Source organism: Drosophila takahashii, chromosome 2L (assembly GCF_030179915.1).
Source record: "Drosophila takahashii strain IR98-3 E-12201 chromosome 2L, DtakHiC1v2, whole genome shotgun sequence".
In the NCBI taxonomy this organism is placed as follows: Eukaryota; Metazoa; Arthropoda; class Insecta; order Diptera; family Drosophilidae; genus Drosophila; species Drosophila takahashii.
The window spans coordinates 33,907,299-33,918,093 of NC_091678.1; positions in this window are offsets into that span (position 1 = coordinate 33,907,299).

Genomic DNA, 10,795 nt, shown 5'->3' on the forward strand with positions numbered 1-10,795 from the left:
TTGGATCGGTCGGCCAGCGCTATCGTAGTCACAATCTCGTGTATCTCCTCCGGTCTGGCCGTCGTACGGACGAATCCTGCGCTAGCGAAACTCCTGGACGCCCCTGTGTCCACCGTAGCGTTCACCCATTGACTTCCGATCAGTACGGTGGCTGTGATCAGACCGTTGTGTAGTCTTAGTGGAGCGTTTCTTGTGGCTGGGTCGTCGGATCGTACGTCTCCACCGCTCCCGGCCTTCGGCGGAGACGTTGCTCGTTTCCCGGGGAGCCTCGCCTACAACAGTCGATACTCAGGATACCCCGGCGACCGCAGTCCCAACAAAAATTCAGCCGAGGATTCGGACAATCCCGCCGGAAATGTCCGACCTCTCCACATCGGCCGCATGCTCGGTGTACGTCAATATTCGGCGTTGGTTGCTCGATCATCCGATGGGTAGCGCTTCCTCCTGGTCCAGGTAAACTGGGATTCCGAAAGGGATTCGGTGTTTGGCGAGGCTCAAGGCCGTCACGGTTCACATCCCTTGTTCTAGGAGCCATAGTTCAGACCTCTCCTCTAACTACCGGGCTAAACGGGCGTGGAAGGACATAACCTTTCCACGAACCACTTGATTAAACAACGGGTATGGAAGGATCTAGCCTTTCCATTATCTATCAGACAGACCAGGGGCGGAAGGAACTAGCCTTTCCATTAGCTACTGGATTAAACAAAGGCGGAAGGATCTAGCCTTTCCATTAACTACTGGGTTCAACAAGGACGGAAGGATCTAGCCTTTCCATTAACTACTGGGTTAAACAAGGACGGAAGGATCTAGCCTTTCCATTAACTACTGGGTTAAACAAGGACAGAAGGATCTAGCCTTTCCATCAACTACTGGGTTAAACAAGGGTGGAAGGATCTAGCCTTTCCAATAACTAGTCGGATTCCGACCACCGAATGTGGTTTCATGGGAGAAACAGGGAGGGGGGTTTAAATAATTAGCACCAAGATCGTTTTCGTTAATTTTCGCACAATTTATTCATTCGTTCTCCTTTTTAATCTATTCGATTCACTGCACCGTCTCTGTCGTTTATTTCACTAACCTTTCTCTAACTGTTGACTCACTTCCCGACTTCACCGTATTTTTCCTTCCGCGCGCGTGACCACCTCGATCGAAAACCCGAAGCCAAGAGAGCGAACCTTCTCGTAGTGTGTCCACCTCACAGTTTTTTCCTTTTTCCTGTTTCCTTACTTTTTTTTGGGATTTTTAGTATTTTCTGCAGTATTCTAGTGTCCAGGATGAATATCAATTGCCCACACCTATTTTCACCCAGGGGGTTGCCACCCCGGGCGAGTGGTTTGGAACCCAACTAAAGACTTTAACTTTAATCAACTTAAACATATTTTACTTTTGGACTTCTTGTCACCTTTTCCTTACAGAATACAAACTAAAAACTATAATAGAAAAATAACAAAAGAAAAGAATATAAACTAAAGACTATGATAACGTAACAAAGAATAGCGTCCAATCGCTTAGGATGTTGTGGCGTCCCGGTCGTTAGAGTGGGTCGTCACAGACTCAAAGGTCAGAGTGGTCACCGTCAAGACAGCACATACAACCTCACCAAGATCGCAGTACTTCCCCTTAACTGAACGCGTCGTTCAGGGGGGCCGGTATGTTTAAGAATTAATGCTGTAATTGCAAACTTTGTTGTTTTATTTCCATCCGATATTTCCCGCTAAGGAATAGGGAATACCTGTAATGCTTTGTATCGATATATCGTAAGTTAAGTAGGCGATAACTATGTATCTCTACTGCTCATCCCTAAGAACACACACACATACTTTGAAACCATTGAAATACACACGTGAGGTTAAGCGCCGAAACTTTGGAGGTTTTACCAGTACAAATAAAAAGATTAAATACAGTCCACTCTTTGTCTTATTCGCAAACAACCGCCTAACCCAAAAAATAACTGCAGCTAGAAACCCAGCCATCCGCCAAAATCTTCCATACATACCATCAACAACGACACCGGGAGTCTCTTTTGCTCAGGCGCTGAGTTACAACAACGGGTCTTACGCTTCAGTTCCAACACCTACATTTAAAAAAACCACTCCAGGATTGTTGGGCATCGAACCATACTTCGGAAAGTATCTGCGTAAACACATCCCAATTACCTAGTGGTATAGAATTAATGCTGGCAACTATAACAAAAACAATGGGAGCAATGCAGCAAACTCTGCAGGAGCTTGTGCGCACTCAAAATCTCCTCCTGGAGCTTTTCGTCAAACAAAAATCTTAAATGATTACTTTTAAAATATCTTTCTGGAATGCGAATGGCATTTCGCAGCACAAATACGAGCTTATGCAGTTCCTTGATCAATATGACATTGACGCCATTCTCATATCAGAGACTCACTTAACAAATAAAAACTATTTTCATCTTACTGGCTATACATTTTATTCGACAAATCATCCTGATGGGAAGGCTCATGGAGGTACTGGAATTCTGATACAGAATCGCATTAGGCATTACGAGATGCCATCATTCGCTACGACTTATATTCAAGCAACAGCAGTACACCTCGAAACCCAAAGCGGCTACCTAAACCTAGCCTCTATATACTGCCCACCGCGCTTCGCTATTACCGAAGCAGAATTCCTAAACTTCTTCGATGTATTGGGTGACCGCTTTATAGCAGCTGGTCACTACAATGCAAAGCACACCCACTGGGGATCTCGACTCATCAACCCCAAGGAAAAACAACTCTACAACGCGATTATAACTCCGCGAAACAAGCTTGACTTTATTTCTTCGGGTAAGGCTACATATTGGCCAACAGATCCAAATAAGAAACCTGACCTGATTGATTTTGCTATCACAAGAAGAGTGCCGCAGGCTCATCTGCGTGTGGAGCACTTATCAGATCTATCATCAGATCATTCGCCCATCTTGCTTCACCTCTACGACCACCCTCAGGTTACAGAACGGTTACATTTTCTAACTACTGGTAAAACAGACTGGCTCAAATACAGAAAGTATGTAAGTACTCATATTAATGACCGCCCAAACATTTTCAGTGAAGAAGACCTCGACAATTCAGTTGAAGAGTTAGTGAATGTTATTACACTGGCTGCACAACATTCCACGCAACCTATAACATCTAATAAACCATTTAACAGCAGACGTGCTTCTAGGCACATCGAAGAACTGCTATACAATAAGAGAAGGCTTCGTCGAGAGTGGCAAGCCCATAGATCCCCAGCCTCCAAGGAGCGCCTAAAAATAGCCAACTGCATGCTCCGCAAAGCACTAGAAGCTGAGAAAAATAGAGATGAACTATCCTTCATGAAGAAACTCTCACCAAATAGCAAAAGATATCCACTGTAGAAAGCTAAGTCAGGCATATGTCCACCAATAGAAAGTGAATCACCCCTACATACGCAAACAGGAACTTGGGCCCGCAGCAACGAAGAGAGGGCGAATACATTTGCCCACCACTTAGAAAATGTCTTCAAACCACTTCCAGCAACGAATAGCTTTGTGCTGCCATTAATCTCCAATCCTGAAGCTAGCCCGCAAATTATATACCATCCAGAAGAAGTTACAAGAATCATACAGTCCCAAGACAAAAAGAAAGCGCCGGGTCACGATCTCATCACCCCAAAAATGATTGTAGAACTGCCAAACTGTGCAATACATCTTCTAACCATAATATTTAACAGCATGATGAATTTGGGATATTATCCTCAATCATAATGATCCATAAAGCCGGAAAGGACAAGTCCCAGCCATCGTCATATAGGCCAATCAGCCTTCTGCCGTGCCTATCAAAGATATTTGAAAAGCTGCTCCTCAGTCGTATCAAAACACGGAACTATTGAACAAGTGAACCGGATAACCTCCGAGATACGAAATGCATTTGAAAGGCGAGAATATTGCTCCGCTGTCTTTCTGGATGTCGCACGGGCCTTTGACCGCGTGTGGCTGGACGGCTTAATTCATAAAATCAGAATAATACTTCCACAAAGCACGCATACAATTTTGGAGTCCTACCTACATAAAAGAAGCTTCGCAGTGCGATGCAAAGATTTCATCTCTGATTATCATCCAATAAAAGCTGGAGTACCCCAAGGAAGTGTGCTTGGGCCGACATTGTATATTATTTATACTGCAGACCTCCCGACATCCACTCTTACAACAACCTCAACCTTCGCCGATGATACTGCCATCCTTAGTCGGTCTAAATGTCCTCTTAGAGCAACGCAACACCTAGCAGATCACCTCGTGCTTCTAGAACAATGGCTAGCAGACTGGCGCATAAACGTTAACGAACAAAAATGTAAACTTGTTACTTTACCCTAAACAGGCAAACCTGCCCTTCACTATCCCTGAACAACATTATTATGCCACAAACAACTGAAGTAACATATCTAGGAGTCCACCTGGATAGACGACTCACTTGGCGTAAACATATCGAAGCTAAGAGAAATCATTTAAAATTTAAAGCCAGCAATCTACATTGGCTTATTAACGCCCGCTCGCCATTAAAATTAGAATACAAAATACTCTTGTATAATGCAGTCTAGAGCCCTGCATGAATGGATTCAATGAATTATTTTGAATTTTTTCTTTTATATGAATGAATTAATTAGAATTTTGAGTTTAATAGAATTGAATGAATTTGAATTTTGAGTTTAATAGAATTGAATGAATGAATGGCATGATTTCCGAAATAATTCAAACGACAATTTATTTTGAAGAAGAAAGGGCCATAATTTTGTTATTAAATCTGCCTGAATTTTATTTACTATGCAGTTAACATTGATTTGTTAAAAATTTTCCACTTTTTGTTCTCAAAAGAAAGCACAAAAAAAATCTGGAAAATTCAAAAAATTCATAAAATAATTCATTCAATTCATTCAATTCGAAATGAATTAGAATATCATTCAATTTATTTCACATAGAATTGAATTAAACAAATCAGAAATTTCATGGCATACTATGATAAAACAAAAATTGAATGATTCATGCAAGGCTCTAATACGAATTGCCACCATAACAACATAAGTACAAATTGCAACCGACTTTCAACAGATGAGATTTTGTGACGCCCTTGGCAAGAGATATTTCGGACTTTTTGTTTTTCAGTCGCAGAATAACAGATATTTTTAGACTTTTATAATAAAAGCGTGAATAAATGTTACGGAAGACCTTTATTTTTTTTGTTCAGAAAATAACTATTATTCTCTGACTTTTATTTTAAAAGTCTGAAATAACAGTTACTTCATGACCAATTTTAAAAATGTTAACATTTTTTAGGTCATTGCGGATATGAATAGGCCGCATTTAATTGGCTTTATGATAATACCCGTTACTCGTAGAGTAAAAGGGTATATTGTATTCGTGCAAAAGTATGTAACAGCTAGAAGGAAGCGTTTCTGACCCCATAAAGTATATATATTCTTAATCAGGGTCTCTAGCCGAGTCGATCTAGTCATGTCCGTCTGTCTGTCCGTATGAACGCTGAGATCTCGGAAACTACAAAAGCTAGAAGGTTAAGAATTTTCACACATATTCTTGGGCCTCCTACGCAGCCGAGCGCCACGCCCCCTCTAATGCCCACAATCGCCCACTAACGATTTTAAAATATGTCCTGTGCCCACATCTTTAAAGATTTCCGAGAAGTATAAATGCAATTTTGTTGTGTATATTTATACCTATCGAAATGTAGAAGACATTTTTTAGATCGGACCATTCATTCAAAAATTAAACGCAATCTAAATTCTTTATATATCTATCTCCCTCGCACTCACTTTAGCTGAGTTACGATTATTAGATATTCGGTACACCAACGACCAACGACTCCGGCGAAGAGCACCCAGCAGCAATAGTTAGGGCCGTTATTCCAAAAAAAAACAAAAAAAAATTATTAATTTGTAATTAATTAAAATATATAAACTAGATTAACATTTGCAAACTTGTCGTTAGTCTCTAAGAGAGAAGATTCAATAAATAAAATACCCTAAAAAAAAAAAAAAATTTAATATATTTTGAATTAATCTTTGATAATCAGGGAAATAATATTTTTCTCTAATGCATTTAGTAGTTTTTTCGATTCCTGGATGTAAGAGGTCTTTATGTCGTTTCAAATTTCGTCAAATGACTTGCATTTATAATTTCAAAATAAGATTTTTGGAATATAAGGAAATCTGAATCGTTATGGAAATATATTGCGCTCTTTTTGGTACATAGGTATTCTTTAATTATCTCTTTTGCTAAAAAAAAAAGTATAAATAATTTTAATTTCTTATTTGTGGAAATAATGCGTTACTTCTGTTTTATCTTCATCTAGTTTAATTACTTCAATTTGTCGGGAAAAATAATTAAATGGTCTCTCAGTTATAGAAATATATTTCTGGTTATCCTATTGAGCACTGTGTGCTGTTGCGTTTCCACTACTGGATGTCTCTTTTAGTACATTTTCCTCAATATCATCTGTAAACATATTTTCTCCTATTTTTGTCCTGGATAAAGCGTCAGCAACATAATTTTCTTTACCTGGCAAATATTTAATCTGATAATCAAATTCGTTTAATTTTATTTTCCACCGTTGTAGTGTCATATTGGTCAGCCAGACTAAAGGTTTATGGTCGCTTAATATTTCAAATGACCTACCGAATAAATATGATCTAAAATATTTGGTAGCCCATACGATTGCTAAAAGTTCTTTTTCAATAGTCGCGTAATTTATTTCGGGCTCGTTAAAGGTTCTGCTAGCATAACAGATTGGTTTATGATTTTGTGACAGTACTGCTCCTATAGCCATGTTACTTTCGTCCGTTGTTAGAGAAAATGGTTTATTAAAGTCAGGATAAATTAAAATTGGGTCTGAGGTAATTAAAACTTTCATTTTTTAAAATGATTCTATGTAAGGTTTGTCTTTAGTATTGATTGTGGCGCCTTTCTTTAATTTCATTGTCATTGGTTTTACGATATGTGCAAAGTCTGATATGCATTTTCGATAAATTGCGATAAAACCCTTGCAGAGGGTATTATAATTTCAGTCAGATGTTTGCAACGCAGTGAAGGAGACGTTTCCGACCACATCACTATGGACGGCAGTCCATGTAGTGACGAAGCGCACCAGGAGAGTGTGCGAAGGCGACTACTATATATACACGAAGAAATGAAAATCTACTGTGATGGTCCGATCATAATGAATAATACACCTATCGAAAGGTATTGCGAAAACTAACAGGTTTGCATACCAAGACTTTAAGAAAATCAATTGGCTTGGGAGAGAGAGCGGTGAAAGTGAAAAAGTGAAAATTTCGAAATTTGGAGCTGTTGGGGCCGGTGGGGATAAATGTCCCCTCGCAATGATTTAGTTGTATTCCTTTCGAAAATACCCGTCGAATGAGGGGTCATTTATCAAAATCCGACTCCCCGTTCAAAAGTTATAGCCAAAATAAGATTTTCTTCTTCTTCCCAAAATGAAAATTTAATTCTGTTTGTCAGTTTGTCCAAAATATGTTTTTTAAGTTCTGAAAATTTGATATGACGTTCATCACATCGATATAAAAAACTTTTGTTCTACCACTTTTGGAAAAACCCGCTAGTTTAGCGGGAAAACAGCTATAAATAGCTAAAATTCGGAAAGCCGTAACTTCTATACTACTAAAGCTACAGATTTGTGCTGCATCTCGTTTGAAAGGTATTTTTAAGTGCTATAAACGCCTTCTATTAGCAATTTGTGTAAATGTAATAGTTAAAAAGATATGAACAAAAGAATTTTTTTTAACTTTCTTTTTAGCTTTTTTTAAATTTTCTCAAAAACGGCTCTAACGATTTTCCTTACAACTTTAAACCGTATAGCCCTTGAGATTCCTTAAATTTTGGTATATATTATGTTACTGTAAAAAATCACATTTAAAAGTTATTAAGAAACGACAATAGCCACTTTTGCCAGCTCAGAACAACTAACGCTTCCTGAGTGTTGAATTTTGTGCGTGGGTATACAAACTGTATATTAGGGTCATGAAATCAGTTAATTTGCATTTAACAGTTCCATATAGGAATCTTTTGTTCTACGACTTTTGGAAAAACCCTCTACTTTAGCGGGAAAAAATCTAAATATAGCTAAATTTTGTTAGTTTTTAAGTTCTACACTACTAAAGGTACAGACATGTGCTATACCTCGTTTAAAAGGTATTTTAAAATACTTAAACGCCTTTTAACTTAATTTGTTTAAATACAATGGCTTACAAATTATGATTGATCAATTTAAATTTAAATGTATATATTAGCTTCTATGAGAGCAAATGTAAACAAACAAAAACTTCTGATATCAAATAAAAACACCTCTTAACGAGGTAAAAAACTAGTGACGATCGCACCTTCAACATACAAAAGTTCTGATATCAACATTTGTGACGAAAAATTATTACACTCGTCATTAAATAGACTTTCTAATATTTTCTCATTCGGCACGCTGCAATAGAAAATGCCTGTGAAGGGAAAAAGGCTGGAATAGTTTGCTAGGGCGGGCCGAATGAGAAAATATTAGAAAGTCTATTTAATGACGAGTGTAATAATTTTTCGTCACAAATGTTGATATCAGAACTTTTGTATGTTGAAGGTGCGATCGTCACTAGTTTTTTACCTCGTTAAGAGGTGTTTTTATTTGATAAAGTATATCGCGATGAAACTTTCCCGAAAGTCTTCTTTCTATTGCAGGTAGTACATATCAGGGCTGTGAACTGCTCCGGAGCTGAACCACTCCGAACCGGAGTGGTTGACTTTTTTTTAGAAAACGAACCGAACCGTAAACCGGAGCGGCGAATTTGTTTATAATTGAACCGGAACCGAACCGGAACTTTTTTTTTGATATTCGGTTCGGTTCACGAAAAATTTAATTTGTGTGTTCGTGTTTTTTTATTCAGAATTGTGGGGGGTTTTCTGATCATATTAACATAGAATTTATTTACTAAGGGAAATAAAAATGCGCAAATATTTTGTCTATGCAAACAATCTAATAATATATAACTATCATCTTTCAAATATTTTCGCAGTATGCCCACGTTAAAATTACATGATTAAATCAAAAAGTATATACTCTTTGCCTTAACTGGTAAGCACTTTATAAATCATAAATCTTGTAACTTTACTTATTATTAATGTTATGGTACATATTTCAATGAAAATACATGGAAATAAATGTTGACTTTATTATTTCATTAAACAAAAATTTATTTTTTTGAACCCTGGTTCGAACGTGAACCCTGCTCCGGCTTATCATTGAACCGGTTCGCAAACCGGAACATTATCTGTCGATTAGGTTTGAACCCCGAACCGAACCCATGCAAAAATAATATGGGTTCACAGCCCTGGTACATATGTCGGAGCGGGCCGGATCGGACCACTAAATCTTAAGGCTCCCATAGGAATATTCAAACAAATATAAGAAAATTCATTTAAACTTTGAAGGAAGTAGGCGTTTTGATTCTTGACAACTACAACAACAACTACAACTACAGGTATTTACTTTATCTGCAAGGGTATATAAGCTTCGGCTGGCCGAAGGTAGCATCCTTTCTTATTTTATATTTGCATCACGTAATTTTTGAAATACCTTGTGAAATGTGTTCTTCCAATGAAGTGGAAAAAATTATAATATCATCTAGATATACCATACAATCTGTATAGATTTAATCTTCTTATAAATTGTTCATACATCTTTGGATAGTGGCGGGGGCGTTTTTAAGACCAAATGGCATTCGTGTGTATTCGTAATGACCGTGTTTTGTTGGGAATGCTGTTTTAGCTATTGATTCTGGTTCCATTTGAATTTGAGGGAATCCTCTGGCTAAATCAATGGTAGTGAAATTGACATCTTCCCAATTTGTCTAATTGTCTAGATAGAGTCCATCCGTTTGAAACGGTTGGGATTTTTGACGAATGTAAACCTCGTGTTCCCACAGAACTCTATCCACCATCTACTATCCAATAACAGCTGACTGAAGAGCAGTTGCTCAGCTCAACATTAACGAAGGGGGATTTCAACTCGGGAAAACTGTCGTAAAATAACGTTCTCCTAATTTTATTGTAGAATAATACAATAAATAGATTAAGAAAATAGTTTAAAAACATATCCGAACGTTTATAACATATCCTACAACGAGTATGCATACATATTGCTGACTGGGGGAGCCTCCCGTACCTCAAACTCCGCTCTTCCTACGCCTCTGCCTAGCCAATATTAATATAAAAAATTTTTAAGCAAAACCAAATTTGTGCTGTTTTTGGTAATTTATAGCAACTTTGGAACTTTATAGGAGTACAAAGTTCACTTTTAATTAATATTAGTTATATTTATGAAGTGCAGAACATTTTTTGACACTTTGCTGCAAACATTGATGTTTTCGTACGCACAACAGCTTACATTTTGGCAACCTGCTTGCGAACGCTTTTCCGCTCATAACAAACTACAAATAAGTAAAAAAAACCCAAAAAACAATGAGCTGAAGCATTATTTAATTTTTTCGCGCCATCGATTTGATTTGTTCTTGCAGTCATCGTTCCAATTTTCACAGTCAAGACGAAGAATTCAGAGTTACACCGAGAAAACATCGCCTAACTATCGCATAAAAGAGTCCGTCAAAGTCCGTCAACAATTGGATGGCGGACTAACAGGGACATTTTTGGAACTGCAAAACCTTACGGACCATCCGTTCAACGGATGGTAGATGGTGGATGGAGCTCTGTGGGAAGACCCTATAATATTTCATCCATTCTCGGTCTTATTTAAATTTC